Source organism: Neovison vison, chromosome 3 (assembly GCF_020171115.1).
Source record: "Neovison vison isolate M4711 chromosome 3, ASM_NN_V1, whole genome shotgun sequence".
NCBI lineage: Eukaryota > Metazoa > Chordata > Mammalia > Carnivora > Mustelidae > Neogale > Neogale vison.
This window is the reverse complement of record NC_058093.1, coordinates 197538448-197558626: the sequence shown is the minus strand read 5'-3', so window position 1 is coordinate 197558626 and position 20179 is coordinate 197538448. Positions and strand designations below refer to the sequence as shown.

At 58.1% G+C, this 20179-nt stretch overlaps 1 protein-coding gene across 9 annotated transcripts in view; it reads left to right on the top strand.

Annotated features, from left to right (window-relative positions):
* Window positions 1–20179, top strand: part of PITPNM2 (phosphatidylinositol transfer protein membrane associated 2) — a 134270-nt gene that overhangs the window by 23291 nt on the left and 90800 nt on the right. For 8 of the 9 annotated variants that reach the window (XR_006383920.1, XM_044243450.1, XM_044243453.1 and 5 more), the window contains exon 2: window positions 8018–8124. The gene's annotated coding sequence lies outside the window, so the exon portion shown is untranslated. Of the gene's footprint in view, window positions 1–7620; window positions 7691–8017; window positions 8125–20179 lie in introns of those variants that run through there. The other variant, XM_044243447.1, reaches the window with a different exon arrangement.

Here is a 20179-nt window from a genome sequence, read left to right as displayed (position 1 = left end):
GTGCTCAGTCCAGACACAGCAGAGTGTGGGAGTTTGAGAGCTCTGCGCCCAGCTGCAGGGGCTGAGACTCGGGCTGTGGACCCCTCTCTTGGGTCCCCCCCTTTGGTTGGGAGCGAGCCGGGCACGGGGCCAAGGGATGAGCCTCCGTCAGGACCAAGACCGGGCACGTGTCTGACAATAGTTACTGCATCGCCTCAACAGCCCGTCGGTGGTAGGGTGGGTAACTCGCTTCCACCGTCATCGTGTGCTGCTGTGGAGGAGGAATTACTCAGGAGCTCACCGCAACCGAGAGCCAGTGGGGCTACAGCAGGAGGGGACGGCTCTCAGGGCAAGCTTGGCCTCCTCCCGCTGCCTCCTGCCCGAACACCGAGTCCTTTCCATGGAGACTGCAGGGAGCATTCCCTTAGAGCTCTTAGAAGGGAAATGCTGGTTTCTCAGCATGAGCCAGGATGTTTCTCACTGTTGGCGAGAGCTCCGGGGCCTGGTGGATTTCCCTCTTTGCTGTGCCTACCAGGAAGCACACAGCTGAAACTGTTACTCATTTGCTTATAGATTGTCCTCAGGAGTCTTAGGATAGGTTTTCTCCTTCCTTTTTGGCTTATTTCTTTACTCTTCTAGGGCTGTGGGGAGGCGAACCTAGGTTGTAGGGTTGTTGGAAGCATGTGGTATGAGTGGGACTTGGATGCTGAAGATGCCCTCATGGTGTGTTTGGCACGTGACTGCTGGGTGCGGACTGGTGGGTATCTGACCTCTCTGAAATGCTAACTAGGTCGGTGACGCCGAGAGGGTCAAGATCAGGCCTCGGCCCGATTCTCTTGTGTGTCCTTCACGTGTCTGACCCATAGTAACGATTTGGTGAATGTGTTAGTTAGCATAAGTAATGCTAGCTGCTATAACAAGCAAATATAATCATCTCAGGGGCTCATCCCAATAAAGGCTTGTTATCAGTCTTGCAGTTGACTTGAATGTTCTGGGGGTGGCCTCCATGCAGTGACTCGAGGGTCCAGCATCCTCTTCTGTGCTGTTTCTGCCACCCCCTGAGGTTCCCTTGGGGTCCTCCACTGGACCTGGCAATCAGCTGGTGAGGGCGTTGAGGATCACTTGGGTATTTTAGGGGTCTGGCTTGGAAGGAGTGTATGTTCCCCTACTCACAGAACTACTCTCCCAGTCCCAACTTGAATCTGGGGGCTATAGTTGTCATTTAGGTGGAGGAAAATGTACCAAGCCAGAGTGGCACAGGAAGCACTAGGGAAGGAATGAACCGTGAAGGACACAGAGCTGAGAGCAGGTTCTTGGGGCAGAGCTGGAGGAGTGTGTGTGCCTGCCTTGTCAATCTCGGTGTCAGCCCTCTGGCTTGTGTTCAGTGTTCTGGATTATGTTTCCACCCTCCCTTCTGCCAAAACTAGAAGGTTGTAGCATGTTGGGGCTGGATGGAGAGGCCCCTTAGAGGTCAGCCTCCTCACTGGACACATGACGCAAGGGATCCTGGAGGTGGGAACTGACCCGGCCAGAGTCAGCCCAGTGAGAACTCTGGTCTCAGCCTCACCCCTGGGGTCACTCCCCCTGCGTGCACACAGGGAGGTCTCTGTGCCCAGTGTACACACCCCTGCTCTGGACAGGACTGTCGAATCCATCAACAGAAGGCCTGGCTGCTCTGACAGATCGTTGGAGAGACCCCAGCCTTCACAGCCGCTATTTGATTTCAGCATGTGTTCCACTGGGATTTGGGGAGGAGAAAAGGAGTCTCCTCCTGGGACTTACTCAGACGCTGTCTTGTCCTTGTGACCCACCTGTGAGCATGTGAAGGGCCTCCGTCCGTCTCGCCTTAGGAACAGGCATTTCCTGCAAAGCCATTGGAGATCCCGGCCACTGTGTCAGTCACCCCTCGCTGCGACACAGTGCCCCCCAACTTGGGGGCTTAAAATAGCAATAGTTTTATCTCCTTACCGCATGGCAGTTTGGGCGGGGCTTGGTGGGGACAGCTCATCTCTGCTCCGCTGGTGTGAGCCCCGACAGCTTGCCTGGGGTGTGAGATCCACACCCGCGGTACCCCCCCTCCCCACCATGGCTCATCTGTCGGGGCTGCCACTTGGCTCTGCCGGCTGGAGCTCTTGGCTGGGTGGGCGGTTCCCCTCCTCATCACTGCTCCCCACTGCTGGCTTGGGCTCCTCACAGGGGATCTCCAGAGAGCTGGGCTTCCTCCATGGTGGCTGCTTCCCCCCCAGAGCACAAACGCAGATGTGCGCAGGCCTCCGCCACCGCCACCTCTTTTTAATTTAATTTTTTATTGTAGTAAAATACACGTAACATAAAATTGACCACTGTAACATAGAATTGACCACTGTAGACACTTTTAAGTGTCCGGTTGGTCCCGTTAGGTACCTTCGCCCACCCCACCCCGCCCCACTCTTGCCTCCAGAACTCGAAGTCTTGCAAGGCTGAGACTCCTCTGTCTCTGTTGCACAACTCCTCCTCCCCCTCCTCCAGCCTCACCCACCCTTCCACTTTTTGTCCTTGCAAACGGGACTCCTCAGGGCACCTTAGGGAGGGGGAACCACGCAGTATTTATTCATCTGTGGCTGGCTTGTTTCACGCAGCACAGTGTCCCCTGGGCTCATCCAGAAGGGCCTTCCTTTTGAAGACTGAGCACTACCCCACTGTGTAAGGACCACGCTTTGTTCCTCCATTCATCCAGGGATGCACCCTTTCTTGGGTTGTGCCCCCCATTTCCTACCGTGAACAGAGGTGTGCAGATATCTGTTGGAGCCTCTGTGCCTCCAGTTCTTAGCCAGCCCTTCCCCACCGCGTGGGCCCGAACCTGGCACCGCGCTACCTCCAGCCCACTCTGTTGGTTGGAGCAGGTCTTGGGGCCAGATGAGGCTCAGGGGGCCGGGACTCTGCAAGGCAGCGGCTCCCTGGGGCCGGTGCGGTTACCACCCACCACAACCAGGCCCGGGACAGATCTCTGCAGCAGAGGCAGGTGGGCCTGCCCGCACAGACCCCTCAAGGCCCGGCTCCCCTCTGGGACCCGTGGCCCAGGCGTGCAGAGGCGTGGTTCTGCTGGAGAAACTCCACGGCGGGAGGCGACGCTCACTGTCTATTTTGTATCGCTGATGGCTGGGCCTTCTATTATATAATCTGTTATTCTGCGCCGCACCAGGCCCTGGTTACTTGTCAGAAGTTTCTAGAAGCCAGCTGTATCAGCTCCAGGCAACTGGGGGTGCTGCCTGTCCCTCATAGTATTAGTCACTCTGTACTTAGCTAAATTTAACTTTTTATCATCCAAATGATATTTTTGTGGGCTTGGAATTTTACATAATGCTACCAACTGCTGCGGGCTAAGAATTTCTCCTTTTTGGTGTGTGTGTGTATGTGTGTGTGTGTGTGTGTGTGTGTGCGTGCACGCGCACGCTGGTTTTCTCCCCCGTGAACTTTTGCACGCCCAAGGAAGCATTGTTCTGTTTCTCCTCCCTGAACTGCCTTCCCAGGTCCGGGAAGATGCTTCCTCGGGCTCTGCTTTGCCTTTTGCCAGCTGGGAGGAAAATTGCTCCTAACAGGTTTCTGATGGGCCTGCTAATGCTTCCTTCCTCGCTCGAGGGCTCTCAGCATTGAAAGTCCTTGAGGGTTTCCCTGCTGCCTCCACAGTCTGGGATTCAGAGAAGGGAGCTCAGCTCCGGAGTAGAGAGCCTGTTGAGAAAGCAGAGAGAAGGATCCGGAAGAAGGGTGTTGGGGGGTGGGGGAAGGGACAAGAAATAAGAAATCCAGTGACTGTGTCCGTCTCCCAGTGTGGGGTCCGAGAGGCCCACACCTCCTTTGTGCCTGTGGGTGGGCGGGTGTGGGGAGCTCAGCTGCTCTCTCACAGCCCCGGGAGAAGTCAGGGCTGCAGGCGTTGGAGCAGGGATATCTGGCATCTCCTCACACAGGGGCCTGGAGCCAGAGGCCAGGGCCCGGGGCCGCCGTATAGGCGGCCTGACTTTCCTGAGCGCTGGCCACTCTGAAATGGTAGCACGCCGGGGCCTTGCCCAGGGGTCTCGTGTGTTCCACACGATATCTCTGCATAGGAGGTGCCCACCCCCATTTCCCAGATGGGGAAACTGAGGATTGGGTCAGAGGAAGGAGCAGCAGTAGGAACCATGGCTCGGGAAACACGGAGCACTTCCCGCGGGCCAGGCTTGGCGCCTAGCGCGGGTGCTTTACCCACTCCGCTGTTCTGTGATGTCGGTACCCATGTCCGCGCCCCTTTTACAGATAAGGAAGCTGAGTCCCAGTGAGGCTAAGCACACAGGTTAAGTTGCTCGAGGCCTCAGAGCTGAAAGAGGGCGGAGCCGCCACCCCCAGGCCTCCCCTCGGGTCCCTCCAGCCGCCTCAGCTCTTCTCTGCTTGGGGGGCCTCAGATGGGATGTGCACCAGCCCCGCTGCTCTTCCCAAAGTGTACGAGGCTGACTCCAGCCTCTCCTGGTTGCCTGTGTGCAACACACACCTGTGTGCATGTGCGTGCATGTGTGTGCAGGGGTGTGTGTGCTGCCTCTGGGGGAATCAACCCAGAATCCGTATCTCCTCTTGGGGAGAGGAGCTGGGACAAAAGGGACACTCAGGCTCACCTCGGACCCTTTCGTCCCTGTATTGTTTGTCGTAGGTCATTTTATGACTACGTTAGGAACCCCTGGGTGTAGACCCCATAGAACCAAACACAGCTGCACACAGAAGCTTGTCTGTGGAAGCTCACCGCCGCTCCGGTCCCCGCAGCCCCACAGGGGGAGCAGCTCAGCGGACGGGAGAGCTTGTCCGGTGGGCTGTGATGTGGCCAGAGAAAGAAGGACATGCCACTCTCTGCTGCGACACGGGGACCCTGGCAGACACCGTGCTCAGATAAGGAAGGCCGCGGGCACACGCCCGTTTCTGTGGAATGCCCGGAACAGGCGCACCCACAGACATCCAAGCGGTTGGCCTTGGACAGGGACGAGGGCGAGCGGGGGCGGAGAGTGTTGATGGGTGCGGGTCTGTCTTTGGGGCCGAAGGAAGTGTCCTGGGGCCAGAGAGCGCGGGGGCGCCGTGTATCTTCGCTAAACACACTGAATTTATACACCTTGAAGGGGTGAACGTGGGGCCTATTGATTGTGTCTCAGTAAGACAGGAACCGAAGAGCCATCCTCGGGATGGATGGAGAGGCTGCGGTGGCCCGGCCCCGGGCCGGCAGCCCACCCTCCGCATCTGTCCGTCTGTGCTCTCTCCTCTGCCACCTGCCTCCCCGTCTCCATGTCAACGGGGGATGGAAACCACAGTGTTTGACTTCAGTTATGCTACCCACTCGTTTGGAACTTCTGCTTTCAACCCGGGCCAGCCTGAGACATACAGACGTCTGGGCAAGCTAGTAATCTGGCACCCCATCAAACCGGTATTCTTTAAGTGTTTGTTTGACATTTATTTAGTGAGGATGAGAAGAGACCGATATCCTATTAATAGAAGTTGCACAGAGAAACAGATTCGCTTACTAATTCACGTCCACTGACTGCGACCAGTCAGGGATGTGCGAAGTTTTCAGGACAGTGCTTCTGGCTCCTCTGAAAGGTGGGTTTTCTTTCTTTCTTTTTTTTCCCCACCTCCCCCTGGCCATCTTCCAGATGCTTCAAGAGGCGTGGTGAAGATTTAGGTTTGGAGAGGACCTGGGTAGGGTCAGGAGGCCGTACTGTGTCACTGAGATGCGCGTAGAGGATAGGACTTAAGTGTCCTCCCTCCTCTCCCGTCCCAAAAAGGGTGGCTCTGTGAGGTGACAGATGTGGTCGTTAAGGCGATGGTGGGAATCCTCCCCAGCGGGTCAAACATCACCGTTTCTTTGACTCTATCTCAATAAAACTGGGCAGTAAAACTTAAAGGCGTCACGTGTTTTCTTCTCATTCCTGATCATCAGCAACAAACACAGCACCTCGTCTCATTCTGTTCCTGAACCCTCCCATCCCCCACCCCCAGACCACAAGGACAGGTGCCTGCAGTAGCTCTCAGCCACGGCTTGTGTCTTATCGTGATTTCTCCCCTCCCCTAAGAGATGGGCTGATTGGGCTTTTCGCCTTCCATGTGCGGGGTCCCAGGAGGAAACCTGCCTCACCTGGCAGTGTCTTCCAGTTTCATTCCAGTGACTTGTGCCCCACTCCCCACTCCCCACCCCCCACCTCCCCAGGCCCCTAGAGCTTCCCCCAGCAGCCTCCTCCCTCCTTGAGCGGAGCCTGCATTCCCTTTTCGGACTTGAAATGCTTTTTTTGGTCAGTAAAATGATTTCCCCACGGTGCACCTCGCTGTAAGGAGTGCGCATTTTTCTCTCGCAGCCCCCGCCGATCTCATTCTGCTGGGCTGAGTCACAGTTGACCTTCTCACCCACCAGAGGCTTCACGGTGGAGTGGAGAGGGCCCGGCCTTCAGAAGCCAGCTTGCCACTGACTGGCGTGTTACCATGGCGAACCCCCTTCCCTCCCCACGGGCTTCCTTACCTCTGAAACAGGGGGGAGACGTACACTGACCTCACACTGGGTTTAGAGGTTTTGTGGTAGAAGCGAAGAAACAGAACGGAGAAACCACAGGGAGGGAGGCAGGGCCTCTGTGTGTGTGTGTGTGTGTGTGTGTGTGTGTGTTCGTGTGTGTGTGTGTGTGTGTGTGTGTGTGTGTGTCAAGCTGGGGAATTCGCTGGACCGTTGGGGGAGAGAAGCTGGAGTCCCCGTCTCCCCCCAGCCCACCCAGCTGGGGACCCGGGACCCCTGAGACATTTTGCACCGTTGCGGGGCCGAGCGCGTATGTGGGGGTGCAGCATGGACGGGAGGAGATGCAGCCTCCACTGCTGCAGGCCTGGCCTGAAGCGGACTTGGCAGAATCGGCCGTGGCTCCTCCGGGAGTGTGGGCCGGCACTGCGGAGGGTGGGCGTGTGAAAAGCTGGTCTCCACGGCTCGCAGCCACACCTCCCACTGCTGTGCCGTCCCCAGTTAGATTCTCTCCCTCCTCTGAACTCTCGCTCCCTGTGCCCTCATTCGGCACTTAACCACTCCTGCTGTCCCAGGCCTGCACGGAATGCCCCTCGCTTTGCTTCTGCCTCTGTCAGGATGGCAGACAGCGACAGCCTTGCGGACCTGGGCGGGTGTCCCTGGAGCCGCTGGTGCCTGGCCTCAGCCCTTGGTGGGGGGTGGGGGGCTCTCTGGAACTGAGAATTGGTTCCTAGAGAACCATGACTTCCACAGCCTCCGGTGCTGGCGGGGGGTGGGGGTGGGGCTGCCTTCGGGGCTGCTGCCAGCTACTTGGGCTCTGTGTGGGGTCAGGCAAGTGCGTCAGAAAAATGAGAACTGTGTTGAGCTGCAGGTGAGGGCCCCGGTGGGAACCCCGGGTTGGGAGGCGGCTCCAGCCGTGCCTGTGAATTTGCTGATGTCTTGGAGGCTGATTGCACCCAGGACGCCCCAGAAATCCATTTCTCCACCTTTTCTGTCGCGTTGTGTTTATCTCTGGCCTCCGGATATCTGGCAGAGGTGGGTCTCCAGTTACACGCCGCCCAGCTGCAGGGACTTGCATCGCCCCGTGACGCTGCTTATGTCCCCGCCCCGGGCATCAGGATGCTCCCGGCTGGTGGCCAAGAGGTCTAGGCTGCTGTTCCCTGCTTCTCTTCCCTTGGCCACCCCCTCTGCAGCCTGGGGTCCTGCTGTCCCAGAGACTGATAGGTGAACAATATCGGGGTTGGGGCCGAGAGCTCTGGGCCGGGCAAGGTCCTGCACGCTGGGGTGTGGGTCCTGGTTCTCCTCTGGAGCAGAGGGAGCCCGGGGCAGCACTGGGTGCACCAGCCTCTGGGACCGCATCCTAGACCAGGTCCCTCTGTGGAGAGCAGACTCCTTCAGCCTCCCTGTCCTCTCCCCTTGGCACAGCTAGATTTCCGGGTCTCTGGCATTGCTCAGGATGAAGCCGAGCCCTGTGGGTTTCCCGGCTGGGTTGCCCTGAGTGACTGGAGCAGCTGGTGTCTCACGTCCTCCCCCACCGGGTTCTCCCTGCAGGATGCTGGCACGTGTGTCCTGGTCACCGACACCCTCCCGTGTGCCTAGCGAGTCATCCCTCCTCCTGCCGCAGGACATCGAGGGACCCTTCTCCCATGGACCCACAGGTAAGGACCGCCCACTGGCTTTGGGGTCTGGGGGTGCAGGGGCTCTCCTGCTGTTTCCTCTCCCTTAAGCATCTGACTTTATCTGATTAATGGGGTAGATTGTACGAATCGATCCCACTTCTTGCAAATATTGATTGTTCGTCACTAAGTCGGTAGGACCGATGTTCTGTCTGTGGTTCCTTTAGATTCCAGAAACGAAACACCCTATTTGGGAGGCCCTTGTGACTCTGCCGTACTGTGTGCCCTGAGGGACCTCTCTTCTCTTGGAGCCCCTGGCCCACCCTGGGGTCCCCACTCCCAGGAAACAGGGCTCCTAGGCCCTGGCAGAGGGCAGGGGCTGGGCACTGCCTTGCTGCCTTCCCCACAAGCGGTAGTCAGTGACACGGACTGGGTGAGAAACTGAGCAGCGGGTGGGCTGTGCGTGTCTGAGGCCCTCCACGGAGTCAGCGGTGGCCTCGGCCGGTCTCCCAGTGCGAAGCTCTTCTCCTCCTGCCCTAGGTCCCCGTGTGCGTCTCGTCCATCACATCTCATTTCCTGTCCCCGGGTTTCCGGCACAGGCCTCACCCTGTCCCCTTCTTGTCCTGCCAAGGGCTTTGGGGGGTAGAACAGGTAAAGTGATGTTGCCTTTTCTTGTTCTAAACCCCAAGGCACCCCCTCCCTGAGCACTGATCAGCTAGTTGGAAATCTGGGGACAAGGAGAACGGGTGTCCCATCTGGAGAGACTAACCTGACAGGGTGAAGAGGCTTGGGGGGTAAAGCCAGTGTCCCTCCCTGAACACTGTGCGCACCCGCTCCACTAAGTCCACAGCATCCGTGAGGATCCCATGTCACACAAGGAAGCTGAGGCTCAGAGGTGGCCAGTGTCTGCTCCAAGGTCACACAGCTAGTCGGGGCGGGCTTGGGACTGGACCCCAAGTCTAGACCCTAGAGCGCACGGCATGGTTTTCCAAATATGGCAGGGGCTTCCCCGAAGGATGGGGTCCAGGCTCTACCCTTCCTCGCCTTCTGGCCCAGGTAAGCCCCTTGCAGCCTCTGGGCCTCCCGTCCTTGCTGGGGAGCGGGGCACCGCAGACGAGGCCTCCGCCAAGCACCCCCCCTCGCTCCTGTGTTTCCGTGTTGGCACCGTGGGCTGCGTGCGCTGTAATTGCTCATTCTTTTTAGCTGCTGTGAAAAGGCCTGCAAGTATGAAGAGGAGAGAGTCCTCTGTTGTCTTTGTGTTTTGTTGTCTTAGTTCACTCTCCGAGAGTCTCAGAGCCTCAGCGCCTGGGGGTGGTGGGGGGAGGGCTGGCGGGGACCGCAGGCCTGCTCCTGAGCCTCCCCGAGGGCGCCTGAGGGCAGCCTGGCTGAGGGGCCTTGTGAGCCCTGCTCTGCCCACGAAGCCCAAGTTCTGATGACAGCGCCTCGCTTCCTGTTTCCCCCCCCCCCCGGCCCTGAAGGCAGTTCTTTCCCTTCCGAGCAGCTGCGTCCCCCAGTTCTGGGGCTTCAGAGATGGTGGCCTTGTGGCCATCTTCTCTGGGGGTCCTCTCTTCGCCCCAAGTGTGCCCAAGAATTCCTCTGCTTTATTCATTTATCCCGCGAACATTTACCATGTCCTCAGGATAGACCAGGTACTGTTTTGGGGTTCCAGGCATGCAGCTGAGAAGAGAACACAGAACTCCCGCCCGCATGACATCATTCCTTGCCATGGTCTCCCCTCTGTGCTTGGCAGAGAGGAAGATAGCGGTTGTCCCCTACGTGCCTCTGAGCTCCCTGTGGGAGTCTATGGCTGTGCCAGGCCTCAGGATCCCCAGGCCCCGGCTGGGATGCGTTGGGAAGCGGGGAGGAGGCAGCCCCTCGCCAGCAGCTAAGAATATGAGGTCTCATCTCTGCAGGGGCGAGAGGAAGGAAAGGGCTTAAGGAGCAGGGTCTATTTTTGGAGGAGCTCCTTGCTGCAAAGCAACGGGAGCCCTTCCTTCCAGGAGGTGGGGGTGGGGTGGGTGCAGGCCAGGGGGAAGCCGGAGTGGTCTCGGTTCAGCCTGGCTGCGTTCCGCAGTGGCTTGGCCTGGACACAGGGCGGTCCGCAGAGCGGGTTTGCCTGACAGAGGGGGTCTCGGCTGGGGAGCATCTGTGCCCTCCAACACCCACCCAGCCCGGGTAGAAGACGAAGATGTTTGCAGTCCTGAGCTGGGGCTCAGAGCTTCTGTCATTTGATGTTTTCCTCTGTGGGGAGGGTCTGCGGGCCCAGGCCCTGGGTCATCACTTCCTTCCTGACTCCCCAGCTCTCGCAGGGAGGGGCGCTTCCTGCCATTGTCTCTGTGAGGCCTCAGCAAGGTCACTATCTCATAGAAGAGCGGATGCCTCCTACAGGACCTCAGCCTAGCAGCACCTACACACACTTCCGTCCCCCCACACTTGCTGGCCTCCCGGCCTCCCCGAAGCTCAGGACAGAGGCCCACGGCAGGGTAGGGGCTCCTCTCCTTCACCTGCAGAAGCTTCCTTAATCCTGCCCGCAGGCACCCGGGCCGCAGCAGCTCGGGGTTTAGGCCTGTGATGATCGGTGAATTGGGTGGCTGTAACCCGTGTGGGAGGCTGTGCCCACGTGCTGGGAGAGGCCAGAGCTTGCGGTCGGGAGGGGGGGCCTCCTGGCCTCCTGGACCCTGTGTCGTAACCTACACCCGGAATGCCGCTTGCTTCCTGCATTCCTTTGCTGTGTCCCTGCCGTGTTTGGGAGAGAGCTGGGTGCTCTCTGGGGGATGCGAGTTCCCCTCCCGTGCCCCGCCTGGCTTCCCTCGGCCATGTTTTTTTTCTCATGTGGGGCCCTTGCCACACGGCCAGTGCAACCCCAGGCCCAGGGCCGGCCCAGAGAGTGCCGTGGCCTCCCTGCCCACGGACAGAACACCACACGGGATTCTGGCTCTTGGGCCTCTCTGTTCCTCTGCGTGCCAGGAGCCTCCAAGTGCGCACTCCCTGGCTTTGCCTCTTGACTCAGGTGCACTTTCCAAGCCCATACTTCCTTCTCACCCAGGTGGCAGGAGTGCATTTCTCTGGCTTTGTTTCTGGTCCCAGCTCCCGGTCACCTGTTGAAGTTTGCACAGGGACACCACGGCTCTCAGGGAACCTGGCTTGAGTGCAGTCTGTTCACGCACTCCGGGATCGGCAGGGCCAGGGTGAGAAGATGCCTTAGTTTCCTTGAGGCTACGCGAGGCCAGTGGCTGGGTTTCACCCACCCTTATCCCAGCTGGGGCTCCACCCAGAGGCACTGGCAACCTCTCTCTAGCTGCCTGCTGCTCCCCCTTCCCCCACCTCGGCCTCCGGGCTGTTCTGAGCACCAGCTGGCTGCTGGAGTCTTTTGTACTTCCCCATGGGGGGGGGGGGAAGGGGGGGGTGGTGGTGGTGGTGTGGGGTCCTGTGCCTTCACCGATGCCCTGTTAATAATCCCGTTTTGGGGGCGCCTGGGTGGCTCAGTGGGTTAAGCCGCTGCCTTCGGCTCGGGTCATGATCTCAGGGTCCTGGGATCGAGTCCCGCATCGGGCTCTCTGCTCAGCAGAGAGCCTGCTTCCCTCTCTCTCTCTGCCTGCCTTTCCATCTACTTGTGATTTCTCTCTGTCAAATAAATACATAAAATCTTTAAAAAATAATAATAATAAATAAAATAATCCCGTCTTGCCCGGCAAGGAGGCACCTGGTGGCATTTCCTTATGAGCCGACCCTCAGCCCTCCTGGGACCAGGTCCGGTCAGTGTTCTCTGGGTCATTTCCTTGCTTTGTTCCTGCACATGCTTCCTGAGTGGCAAACCTGCCTAGAGCAATCACTTTGATTCCTGGAGACAGTGTCCAGAGCTGGGGATTCTCAGGAACTCCTGAGATGATGCCATTCAAGCTGAAGGTTGTGTGGCCCCAGACTGTACGTTTTAGCAGCATGATCTGACCCGCAGGTGCTCAGAATGTGTTCATTCCCTGTATTGCAGTAAATGTATTCACTCAGCAGTTAGTAAGTACCCACTGTTCCAGGAGCTGGGTATAAAGGACTGATACAACACTGAAAATCCTGTCTTCTTGGGTTCGTAGTCTAGTGTGGGTAGACACACAATAAACAAAGACTGTCAGATGGAGATTAATGCTAAATAAATAAGGCCTCTCAAGTTGGGACACTTAAGCAAATGCCTGAAGGAAGCCAAGGAGAGAGCCAGGAGCTTATCCCGAGGAGTATTCAGGCAGGAGATAGATTGTGCAAAGGCCCTGCAGCAGGAGCCTGTCCAGGAAGTTCTAGAAACTGGAGGCAAGGAGGGAGGAAATAGGTAGCAGAGGAAGGGGCTGGAGAAGTAATGAAATCCCACACCCAGCAGGGCCTGGCAAGTCTTGTTGAGACTCTGACTTTGACCCCAGGTAGGAAGCGGTGATACTGGGGAGTTCAAGCAGAGGAGGGCCAGGATCCCACTGAGCTTTAGAAGGCTGGTTTCTGGCTACTATGCTGAGAATGGACTGGGTCGGGTGGAGGGAGGAAGCGGGGAGACCAACGGGGAGACTGTTGTCATGGCCTGAGGGGTTGGACGCTGGGCCAGCAAAGCGGTGGGGGAGGCGGTGAGGGAGGCGGGCTCCAGTCTTATAGGTCTTAAACGTAGAGCCTAAAGGAACCAGGCGATCCTGGTTGTGTGGGCTTGTAGAGAACAGGTTCTCACAGACTTGGAAGGACTCAGGAGGTCAGCACTTTCACTTAACCTGTGGGGAGACTGAGCCCCAGTAAAGGAAGTTATTGCCCAAAGTCACACGGCAAACTCTTGTGACTCGGGCTTCCAGCCCCACGTCCAGTGTTTTTGTAGTTGATCTGCCAGACGGCTCTGGGCAGGGGGCGTGCAGGGGTGCGAGGGCTCAGGGAAGAAGGGCTGGCCCAAGAGAGTGCAGCTGAGTGTGAGGTCCTAGCAGACTCCACTGGCGGGCAGGAATTCGGGGCTTCCTAAGAGGACGGTTCTGGGCGCACTGAGCTACCTTCTGCGTTTTCTGGGCTGGCATTTTGACTTCAGTTGGGCAGGGGTCTTGATGGCCTTGTTTGAGCTCTGGGGCAGGTCATCCAATGCTCCCATGCATTTTATTGAAGACCTTTTTGGGCTTTACCAAGTGCCAAACCAGAGCTAAGATGTCCTTCTCTTGAGGAGCTCATAGCTGAGGGGAGACAGACAAGTGGACCCAGAAGCCCCCGTGATGGTGGGGAGCTGTCCATGCACAGGGGATCCAAGGTCAGGCACCGAGCAGCCTCTGCAACCTCCAAGATACCCCGGTGAACCCAAGCCAGAAGCCGTCCGCACCCCATGGGGGTCTGGTTAAGTCCCCGATCCATCTCTTAGAATAAACGGGGCCGGGAGGGTGGGCGGGAGCTGGGATCTCATGGCCCACGGCTGTCACCTAGAACAGATTGTGCTTTAACTGTGAGGACCCAGCTGCACCCTGACCTTGGTTGTACTCACTGGGGGGCAACCTTGCACTTCATCACCGGGACTTCTGAGTGCTTCTTTGTGAGCAGGGAATGGGCTGCGGACACTTTTTTTTTTTTTTAGTTTGCAATCCTGCTCTGATGACCAGCTTTAAGTCCCTTGTGACCTTCGTGATACAGAAAAAGTCCTGTCAAGTTCCCAGCTCTGCATGGGACGATCTGGGTGTCATTTTTTTTTTTAAAAAATAAGATTTTATTTATTTATTAGAGAGAGAGAACACAAGCACAGGGAGCCACAGAGGGAGAGGGAGAATCAGACCCTCAGCCGAGCATGGCGCCCGATGCGGGACTCCATCCCAGGACCCTGGGATTATGACCTGAGCCCAAGGCAGAAGGTTATCGGACTGAGCCATCCAGGCACCCCTGGGTCTCGTCTTTAGATTCCTTAGCACAAAGGTTGCCTGGGGAAGGCGAAGAGAGATTTCCCTTTAGCTTTCTTTGGAGAATCTGAATCTATTAAGGCCTAAGGGGGGAGATCTAGTTTGATTTTTCTTTCCTCCTTTTCACTTGACCTGTCCCCATCGTAATGAATCTACCAATGAGGAATGACAACTTGGAAATTGCTTCCTACGATTGATTTACGGCCGTCTCCAGTGACGGTTCTCACTGCCACAGGCTCCGGTCAGTGCCCTGGGACCACAGATGACCGTGGGGCAGGGCTAACAAGAACACGGTGCCCAGAGGTGGGAGATCTGGCCGGACGCCGAAGAGAGGCACCAGGCCCCATGGGCTGCGTATGCGGCAGCTTCTGTCCTTTTGGTGGCATCTTCCTCGGAAGCCAGAGGAAGGGCAGGACAGCGAGGAAACCCATGCACTTGCTCTCGAGTCCCTTCCTTCCCCGTCGTGGGCTGTGGCCCCGTGTGGTATGCCAGGGTAGCTCCCCTCAGTCCTGCTGTGCTTCCCACCATCGGACCCTTCTCCAGCACAGGTGGGGTTGGGTGCAGTTTCCACACATTGCTCGTGGGATTCGGGGTTCACGCCTCCCCTCTGGGCTCCGTCTCCCCGACGAAAGTGGGTTTGTTGGCCCGTTCTCACCCAGCAGCTTTCTAGGAGGTGGGTTCCCAGATGGGAGGCACAGCCTGAAGTTGGGCCATCACTTAATTAACATGTATTAAGCACCTTCTGTATGCCTGAGCTGTGCTGTGCACCAGAGGTAAACATAAAGCCCAGTTGTGCTTCGAGGGGCTTGGAATGGCCACGCCTCTCCTCTTCCCCCCAGTGGGGCAGAGCCACCTTTGGGTCTCCTGCATGTTACAGATACTTTTGGGAGACAAGGTACGCTCACTCCCCAGTCCTTTGCTGTGAAGAAGCATATGGAAATGGAACCAAGCTGGGCATCTGAGCAGGAGGGACAGCTCTTCCATCGCAGGTCACCCCAGGGCCAGCCCGCCCCACGCTCCACTCCTGCCTCTAAGGGAATTCTGAGGTCAGGGGCAGGTTTTCTTCAACCACTAAGGCATCTCGCAGAGACGGCTTAGATGAGGACGGACTGAGCAGAGGAGAGCAAAGGAGGAAACCAGTGTGGAACACCTCTGGAGGTGCCTGGCACGCAGTAGGGGCTCAGTGAACGAGCACCCCTTACCCAATGCAAGCAGTCAGAGCTGGCCACGGGTCCCAGGGCTTGTGGCTGCCTGGCAACAGCAGCTGTGCCCCACGGCGCCAGAGCTGTCTGAGCCACGTCTGTGTCGGGCTCGGGGCTTGCCAGCGAATAGTTCCTTCTGTCTCCGAGGCCAGGAAAGGCTTCTGGAAGTGGGGACCCCGGAGCTATGGAGACAGAGTTTGAAGGGGAGTGTTTGAGAATGCACTTGTCCCAGGAGAGGTGGCCCGAGTCCTCCTCCTCCCTGGTCCGTGCTGTGCTGGCCCCCGAGTTCCATGTCTGACACAGTAAGCTGGGGACATGCCTTGCTTGGAGAAGTGGCCAGCTGGCGGAATGCCACTGTGTGGTGATCAGGGCTGCCCAGCCTGCCCCTCCCGTAGCCAACCAGGACTCCCCCTGCTCCCTCTCCCCCAGTGCCCCGGGCTTGTACACCTCTGCTTTCGCCCAGCGTGGTGATTCTTTAGCGACTTGTCTGACCCATAATTTATGTAGCATACAACTCCCCATTTGAAGTGTACAATTCAATGATACGTCCTGTCTTCCCAGACTTATGCAACCATCAGAAGACTTTAGAACATTTTTGTCCCTCCGAAAAGAAACCTGTACCCCTTCGCTGTCACTCCCCTCCCACACCTCCAGCAGCCCCTGACGTGCTTCCTGCCCCTGTGAATTCACCTGCTCTGGGTGTTTGCTGTCATGGGCTCAGACCCCTTGTGACCTTCAGTGACCGGCTGCTCCCACGCTGTCATGATTTCCGGGCTCGTGCAGGTTGGGGCAGGTGTCTGGGCTGTCACTGTTCTCTAGTGTCTGGATCAGTGTGTGTTGTTAGTTCACTCATCCGTCGAATAGACATCTAACTACTTTTCCTCCCACAGTTGGGGGTTTTTTGGCGATCATGAATAAGGCCCCTGGGAATTTTCATGTATAGGTTTTTGTGTGGGCTTCTGTTTCATTCCTCCAGAGTATGTACCTACAAGTGGAATTGCTGGGTCCTAGGGTAAATCTTTCTGTCTCTAACATTTTGAGGAATTACCCGACTTTTCCAAAGTGGCTGTCCCATTTTACAGTGCACTTTTTTTTTTTTTTTTTAAATGATAGACATGGAGAGTCGGGTAGTGTGGTGGTTAATGCAGACTCCAGAGTCAAAGGTTCAGCTCTCGGCTAGGAGACGGGGCAGGTCCCTTCACCTCTCTGAGACTCAGTTTTCCCATCTATAAGATGGGGACAGTATTAGGGCCCACTGCACATGGCCATGGGAAGTTGACTAGTGACTTTGGTACAGTGCTCAGGAAGGGCTGTGTCTGTGTTAGCTGTTATTTTTCCCTAGACTGTGAGTGCTGGGCACACAGTAGGTGCTCTGTCTGGGATGTTTTTAAAGGATATAGTATTTGCATTTCAGGGTACCTCCTTTTGTCTTCTGATCACCCCCTGGGGAAATCCCCCCTCGGCTTTCAGTGTCTTGCACCCTGGAGATCTTGTGTTTCTCCACCAGGAAGGGCTGGCATAGGGCAGGTGGGCCCTGGAGCAGCTCCAGCTCCAAGAGGCATTCAGCCCTGGCACACAGGGAGCCCTTGGAGCCAGGACTGGAGATTTAGGAGTGCTTTGGGCAATTCAGAAGCTGCAGGGCTTGGGAGACAAGACTCAACCCCATGATGGTAGCCCTGCCCCTCTCTGCACCCTGTCTCCATGAAGGAGCCCAGATCTGCCCTAGGAGTCCCACAGAGAGCCAGCCCTATGCTTGGAGGCATCCTCAGAAACTTCACCTGGCCCCCAGGCACAGAGGCGGGTCTGCTCCCTCCCTTGGCGCCCCTGGCAGGCAGAGTGGCGGCTCCCCAACCCAGCAGCACCAGCCCAGCACCTGCCCAGGCAGGAAGGCAGAGTCAGAGAGCACCTGGGCCTGTCGTTTGTCTTGATTGCTGCAGGGAGTTCTGTTCTTTAGAAAGTTTTTTTGGGAAGGGAGGAACAAAAGGGAACTAGGCCTTGCAGAAGTCCAGGCAGCCCAGAGTCAAGACAAAGCTTGGGTTTCAAGTCTGACTCTGTCACCAACTGCGATGTTATCTTGAGCAGGGGCTTGGCTTCCGGGAGGCTTCATGTCTTCATCTGCGGAAGGGACAGCATGTGACATGGACCTGGGCCACTGACGGCAGTTAAACGGACTCCTGTGTAGGCACTCCAAGGAGAGCACTTGGCTCTCTGGGATCACCCGACAAATGGAGTTTGTGGGGAGGTGCTCCTGGGAAACAGGGCCCTGGGCTCCCCTGGAGAGACCCAGAATAGGCCAGGGCTCCTGGGAAATAGAGGAGGACAGTCAGACAAAAGTCAGAACCAGGGGCTTAAGATCCAGGCAGGGAAGAGGTGTCAGGGACCGGCCAGTGTGTCTGCTGGAGGACACCCACTCAGGCCGCAGATAGAGCCAGTGAGTGTGTTCAATCCCATGTGCTCGAAGGCTCTGCTCCTGAGATCTATGATGGGACCCAGCGCCCTGCTTGGCCTGACTCTTTCTCACCACCCTGACCTTGCCCTCCTGTGCCTGGGACGTCTTGCCATTCCCCAGACATACCACGCACTTTGAGTACTAAAGCTGCTGGCTCGTGCTGTCCCCGTGTGCTAACATCTTTTCTCCTGGTAAACTCCTGAGCATCCTTCAAAGCCCAACCAAAATGCCCCTCTCCTGTGAAATCCTCCCCGCCAGGCAGTCAGCTGCACCTTCTCTCTGCTCCAGCCGCACTCTGTGCCCTTCCTCTATTATGCCAGGTGCTCCAATGAGTGCCTGTCCCCCTTGGGGTGGGGGACACTTCTTCCTAGACACTGAAGCTGAGGAGCAGGGGCGGCCCACCAGTTCCCCTCAGGTGCCTGCCTGCTTCTTCTTCCCCAATCAGCGAGGTTGTCTTCGAGTCGTCCTCCCTTACAGGAGCGGGGCAGTTGGTCGGGCTTGCGGGAGGCCGTGGGAGCCGTGCTCCAGTGTCCAGGTGGGGGTGGGGTGGGGAGGACCGGAAGGTGTGTCCTTGCAACCTCGGTGTGTGGGTAACCTGCTTTTTGCAGCTTTTTGCGTCCAGGAACCAGCAGAGCCCACGGGCCCGCTCCCTTTGAGCCTCTGTTCTGTCTTGGAGCTGATTAACGTGCTGACGTCCGTCAGGAGATCGCCTCACTTCTGGTTTCCCGGCAGCCCGGCAGCTGCAATGCCTTGCTTTGGACTTGTCTGTTGCACCGCGAGAGAGCACCGGCCGGGAGTGAGGGCTGATGCGGTTCCCGGGAGCCTGGCTTCAGCTGCCTTGCCGGCCCATCCAGCTGTTCCCAGTTGCCCACTGCCAAGCAGCAGATGTGGGGGGCGAGGTCAGCCCGGGAGCTGGGGACCTGCCTGTCATCTTCACGTGAATGTCTTCGAGGCTATTTCTGGCCTCGCCATTATCCCAACGGCTTCGGGGGATAAATATAGCCACGGATTGAAAAGTCCCAGTGGCAGGCAGGCAGGCGGTACATACTGGAGAGTGTGCGCACGGGGTGCTCGGCTATAAATAAGCCTGCTAGAACACCTCCCCAGCCACGCCGCCACCAGCCGTGCGTGGAACGGCAGATTTCCTTGCCGACTCCCTCCCAGAGCCCACGTGTGCCTGGGGGCCCAGGCAGTAGGGGAGGGGGGTGGTGCAGTGCTGTCCGGACGTTGCACAGAAGGGCTGGCTGCTGGAAGGAGCGAGCTCCTCTGTACCACTCCCTAGAGTAGCTTATAAAGGGGAATGGCCAGTGGCCCCAGTGGGAATCCCGGGGACAGCCACACGGAGGGAGGGACAGTGTGCTGTGCTAAGAACCGTGGCCCAGTTCAACATCCTCAGCCCGCTCCATCTCCCTCCTCAAGGCCTGGCTCCCGTTGCAGAGCCACCTGCGGATGAGGGCTGGGCCCCAGGTGGTCCTGGGGCCCGGGCAGCCATGTGGCCTTCCCAAGCCTCATGCCTGCCTTCCCTTCTGCTTCCTCCCAGCCTGGATCCGTCCTCCTTACCAGGGCACAGCTTGGTTTCTCTTCTGGTCCCCTGGTCCTCACTGCTCAGCAAAAGGAATGACGCTTGTCCAGGCTGGAGTTGCCCAGGGGGTGGGGGGCTGGGGAGTTCAGATGCTCCCTGTCCCCTTCTCGTCCTCGCTCCCACCTTCCTGCCCAGTTCCCAGTGCCTCCTTCTGCGCCAGGAGCAGGTCCCCGGGGCTGGCGTTGAGCGAGGAGCAGTCCTCGTGCCCAAGAGACACTTCTCATGGACAAGGATAGAATTGGGGAGGCTGGCAAGAGTCCTGTGAGCTCGCCGTGAATAAAATATTGTTTCTGTGCCGTCGCCAAGCCCAGGAAGCAGCTTCCTGTGAGCCCACTCTCTCCTGCGGCCTCAGCGAACAAAGGCCGAGAGCTGGAACAGGCAGGGCCCGCGCAGGGGGCGTCCCCTGTAGTGACACCGGGCTCGTCAATGCCACCCAGCGTGCATGCCGCCTGCAGATGAGCGGGCAGCTGCTGCGTGGGGGTGCTGCTGGTCCCGCGGCGGGGTGGGGGGTGGGCGGTGGCTGTGCCTCTGCCCCGTGGTTATTCTGGGGCGGGCAGCTTGCGTGTGGATCCGTCTTGAACCCCGAGTGTGGGCTGGAGCGGAGACGAATCAGATCTGCACCCCCCCCCCCGCCAGGAGCTCATCAGCTACTGCAGGGGACAGTCTGTATGCGCTTGTGGTGTCTGTGATACCTCCCTGTGGGGACGGCGCGGGGAGACCAGGGAGGAAGGTCTCAGGGGCACTGGGACTTGAGTTCACCCACCAGCTGGGGCAGAATTGGCATCAGCGGGGAGGGTCTTCCCTGCAGAGGGAACAGCCTGCCGGAAGGCTTGGAGGCAGGAGGAGGCGCGGTGGGTCCCACTGCGAGTTCAGTTGGCAGGGGCGGGCCAGGCGGCCCCCAGGCGGAGGGAAGGAGCAGGGTGCATGGGGGGCCGAGGGCTGGCCGAGGAGCATGAATGTCCTCTTGAGAGCCGAG